Genomic DNA, 5,453 nt, shown 5'->3' with positions numbered 1-5,453 from the left:
GGCCTGCAGCTTATTCTGTAATAAATTTACTACAATAGTCAGAGCTGAAGATTTTTCTTTTCATCTGCGGATGGACACAGGCTTGTTGATTAAGTTTGTTTGAAAGAGCTGGAGGGATGAGGATAAAAATAAAATTAATTTCTACATCAAAAACACTATAGAAGATCAATTCATATTCTCATTTCTACGTTGGATTGGAAGCAAATTATAAGAACAAGGACCCATCGTTCTGAATATTGTTTTAAAAAGTGACATCATGTTGCAATAATGCATTGCGGACAAAGAAAATGTTGTCTGCATTTGATGGAGATACAGAAATGCAGAGTGAATGTACAATATGAACAAGAATCAAGTGTTAATAAAAAAGTATGATAAATCTTTTCTTAATTTTCAAACGAATCCAGATCCCAATTTTCCTGAACAGTGATGTTTGATTGTCCATCAATCTCACTTTTCCAACTATATGCTTTTCCTGCTACTGATGCGCCTTCTGGCACACATCATCCTCCCTTCCTACTCGTTCCTTACCCTTCTAATTTCCTTGCATTGCCCATTCTGATACTACATACCCTTCCACTGACCATTCCCCTTTACACTTCTTGCACTGTATGTCACACCACTTCCCCTGACCCTCCATTTCCCTTTTTGCTCTCACACTAGTTGCTGGAATCTGCTGATTTATGTGCTACTACTGGTCATCAGTGAATAATGAGCTTGTAATGATCAATGTCAATAACAACAGACAATAAGATGTTTGCCACTGTTTGATGCACCGTGAACAGGATAGTTTTGTTCACTGTTGGTACAGACTGGAGCTTCTTCCTGTCCGTCTGTCAAAATGTTTAACAAAACAGCCTCATCACCAACAGGACAAACACCTTCTGTCAGAATCGGAAGGCCAGGTAGCAATTTTCTTTTGAATATTGTGAGGACCTTGTTCTAACAAACAGTGTTTGTGTCTTTTGCTCTTTATTCTTTCAAGTGATCTGCCCATGTAATTTGAGGTGAGATCAGAGTGACTTCCCTTTCAATCGAAGCAGGACTTGACTGAGGGTGGAATCAAGGACCTTGAGCAAAACTGTGATTAATGGGAATTAGAGAACATTCTGCTGTGGTAATGGGAACAATGGGAAAAGCAGTCTCTGCAAGTTATCTTCCAAGTTGCATTTCATATTGACGAGGAACTAATTTGCTCTTCCTTCACAAGTATTTGTTAAAAATCTTAGAATGTCCCTACAACAGCTCTGTGTGGATTTGCATTACTTGTATTGAAGAGATTCAAGTAGGCAGCTCTCTGGTGACTTTTCCAGAGCTACTGGTGACGACAGATAAACTCTGCCCTTGCTAATGCCTTCCAAAACCCTGGATGAATATGTCCTGTTAAAGAAAAAAAAACAGGCAATTTTATGTTTGCACACTCTTATCTAAAGTTTCGGAAAAGTAAGATCTTGCTGTATGAATATGATGCCAGTGACATCAGGAGCATGACAAGACATTGATAACAATTGGAATCGTTAATTCAGTTAGTTACTTACAGATGATTGATTGTGTGATGTCAGTGCCATGGAGTTCATGGAGTTTCATTATGTGTAATGGTAGTCATTCTCATATTTTTAATTTTTTCATTCAGAAGCCATAATCAAATACTCGAGAGCCAACAGAAATGGCAGCTTCACTGTTCCCTTTCAGATCAGATGAATATCCACAGTCCAAAAGACTAAGTAAGTTGAAAGTGTTGTAAAACCTTAACAGGTTCTGAGCAGAGAGAAACAGATTTAACTTATTGAGTCGAATATGAGTTTTTCCCAAATAGGGTAATATCAGGCTTAATATTCTAACTCTGTTTCTCTCTCCAGATACTGGCTCATCTGCAGTGTTTTGCCACTGTTTTCTGTTTATATTACAGATTTGCATTTTCCCCAGTATTCCCTAGCACAGTGATTCATTGGGGGGAGCAGGGTGGGAGTTGCATGGTGTATCATTGATTAGCACGACTGTCTCACAGTAACAGGGGCCTGTTTTGCTTCCATACTCAAGACTATTTGTATTGAGTTTTCACATTCTCCCCTGTCTGCAAGTGTTTCCTCCAGGTGCGCCAGATTCCTCCAACAGTCTAAAGACTCTCAGTGGATTGACCATGCTAAATTGCCCATCGAACACAATTTTGAATAAATGAAAACACACAGGTACCACAGACCTGTGGGGAAGAGAATTCTAACTCAAACGGTCCTGAGAGAATTTGTCTTTATCCCTGTTCCTACCGAGGTTAGAGAGTCATTGTATCTTTTTCTAGCCCCACTCTTCCATAGGTCATGACAAATTATCAGTGTAACCAAGTGTGTGATATGGCAAATGATATCAGTCTCAGACTGTGTTAGGTACAGTGTTAGGAACATGTCAGACATGTTTCTTAAATTTGTAAAAATAATTAATCTAAAACAAAAGCAAAGTTACTCAAAAAACGATGGAGAGATAAATGGCATATAGTTTGGACATTGACGATATGTGTATCATTCTTTATTTTCCTATAAATCTGAAACACACACATACGTCAGAAAGTAAACAGAAGAAAAAACACAAACTCTGCAGAATATTAGTTTGGAAGACTTTTGTCCAGATAATAGTTAATTTCATGGCAAAAGGAAAATTGAAGTGGTCTTAATTGTTATTCTGCCTCACAGATGCTGATGGCAATAGGGTTTCTTCCTGGAATATTTGGACTTGGCTGAATTCCCTTCTCTGCTGGCAGTGGGGAGATTCCAATAAATCCTTAAAAGGAACCCTCCATCAGTGGGAATGATGCCTGATAGATTTTCTGCTCTCTGTTAAAAAGGCATACGGCGTGTTAGGTTTCATTTGTCGAGCGATTAAGTTTGGGAGCCGCAATGTCATGTTGCAACTATACAAAACGCTGGAGCAACCACATTTGGAATACTGTGTACAGTTCTGGTCCCCATATTACAGGAAGGATGTGGAATCATTGGAAAAGGTGCAGAGGAGATTTATCAGGATGTTGCCTGGTCTGGAGGGAAGGTCTTCTGTGGATAGGCTGAGAGGGGGTTTGATAGAGGCATATAATATGATCAGAGGATTAGATAGAGTAGACAGTGAAAGTCTTTTTCCTAGGATGAAGATGTCAGCTTGTACGAGGGGGCATAATTACACTTTTAGGGGTGATAGATTTAAGACAGATGTCAGATGCAGGTTCTTTACGCAGAGAGTGGTAAGGGCATGGAATGCCCTACCTGCTAATGTAGTCAGCTCTGCCACATTAGGGAAATTTAAATCCTTAGATAAGCACATGGGTGATTTTGGGATAGTGTAGGGGGACGAGCTGACAATAGTTCACAAGTCGGAACAACATTGAGGGCCGAAGGGCCTGTTATGCGCTTTATTGTTCCATGTTCTATGTTCTATATGTTATTGTCGAGATGAACAAGTAAAGTGATGGATCAATGGCTGTGGCTGTTCAGACAAGTTACATTTTCTTCCTCTCTGAGCTGAAACATATAATAATGTTACCTGAACACCAAATTGAACCATGTAATGACTGGTTAAACATTCCGCTGATTGCATACCTCATCCCTGTTACCTGCTCCATTTAGGAGTGATTTGTAATTTATCATTTGAAAGCATTTTATATGTGGTTTCATAATTATTGTACAATGAATGCATGTCTTCAAAGTACTGTGCTAAAATGAATATATTGTTTTATTAAATTAAATCCTTAGTTTTTTTTCTCTCATTCTTTAGCTATGCCCAGTACACTCTCCTCAGGGCCTTTTATGGTTCAATGTGAACATCTCGTATTCTCAGGCCTGAAGTGCCCTGACCTTGTAAAGGCCTTGAGGGGCATGAATATGATTATTTTCCAAGGTCGGAGTAGTCCAAACCAGCGGGCATAGATTTAAGGTGAGGGGGCAAGATTAAAAAGATACCTGAAGGGGTAACTTTTTTACACAGAGGGTAGTGTGTGTACGGAATAAGATGGCAACGCAAGTGATGGAGGTTGGCACAATTACAGCATTTAAGAGGCAATGGATGGGTATGTGAATAAGAACCATTTAGAGGATTATGGGTCTCATGCTGGCAAAGATTACTACATCAGATTGAAATATCTGGTTGGTGCAGATAAGCTGGACTGAAGGGTCTGTTTCCGTGCTGTATGACACTATGATTCCATCAGGCCTTCATCTAGCAAAGCATAAAGTGAAACATCAGTGAAAAGCTTTTAAAACCATTACGTATTTTTCTTTCAGTTTAGGAGTTCATTACTAGACACAATACATTAGATGTAGTCTCAGCATTGTCATGTTCAAATGCAGTAATACATCCTAATGATTATACCCAATAGACTTTACATAAAACAGCAAGATTCGATACCCTTTTCCAATTATTGGCTGAATCTGATGACTAGGTTTATGTGGTTCATGTACTGGAATGCACTAATCCTTCTGTACCAATGAGTTCTGCAATTTTCTCCCCATTTAAGTATGTTACTGTTATTTTCTCTGTTCAACACAACACTGACTTCTCTTAACCTACATTATACTGTTTTCTGCCAAGGTTTTGATCACTGACCTCCCCTGTCTGTATTCCATTGCAGAGTCTCCATGTCCAGTTAAATGAATCTCTTGGTGAATGGGCTAACTGAGGTCCAAGCCAATCAGTCCTCTCATCCATGTCATTGGCATAGATTCTAAATACTTGATAATCTCACACTGATCCCAAGAAACTCTACACAGTTACAACTTTACAACCTGACCATTCCCTGATAGTTAACTGGGTTTCCCCTGTTGTTGGGTAGCAAGCTAGAAAGGTTGGATGGCCTCATCCTACACTGTGTAATGTACTTAGTGAGCTGAATGACTTCAATCTATTCATGTGCAAATCCTTAGAGGGCATAATGGTCTCCTCCTGTCTCATTATAACGATGCTGACTGGCTGAATGGGATCTTTCTTTACATCTGTAACATTACAGAGTGCTTGAGAGAACAACACATGGTTAGGAGCAGCAGGTGGCCATTCAGCCCCTTGAGCCTGCTGCACCATTCAGAATGTGTATTGTTGATGTGATTGTAACTAAACATCACTTTCATGTCTATTCCCAATAAACATGGAGTCTCCAGTTCATCAGAGTTCTATGGAACTCAACCTTGAGCGTTTTCTGTAACCCAGTCTTCACTGTTCCCTAGGGATGAGGCCACCACAGATTACACAATCCTAAAGAGAAGGGAGCATCCCTATCTAAGTCTGAAATGGAAAGGTCCTTATTCTCAAAATGTGTCCCCCTCAAACCAATCACCACTCTTTTGATATATAAGGAGTCGATATCTGATATCGACCACTCAGCCCCTCAAACCTGTCCGCATTCCCATTAACTCTCCTAAACCAAATACTTATCAAATTCAGTTTCCACTGACCTCACGGAAAGTCAATTCCAGGAAAGATCA

This window comes from Chiloscyllium plagiosum, unplaced genomic scaffold (assembly GCF_037043375.1).
Source record: "Chiloscyllium plagiosum isolate Xiang-an unplaced genomic scaffold, Cpla_swu_hap1 HiC_scaffold_37, whole genome shotgun sequence".
In the NCBI taxonomy this organism is placed as follows: domain Eukaryota; kingdom Metazoa; phylum Chordata; class Chondrichthyes; order Orectolobiformes; family Hemiscylliidae; genus Chiloscyllium; species Chiloscyllium plagiosum.
This window is presented reverse-complemented; position numbering follows the sequence as displayed.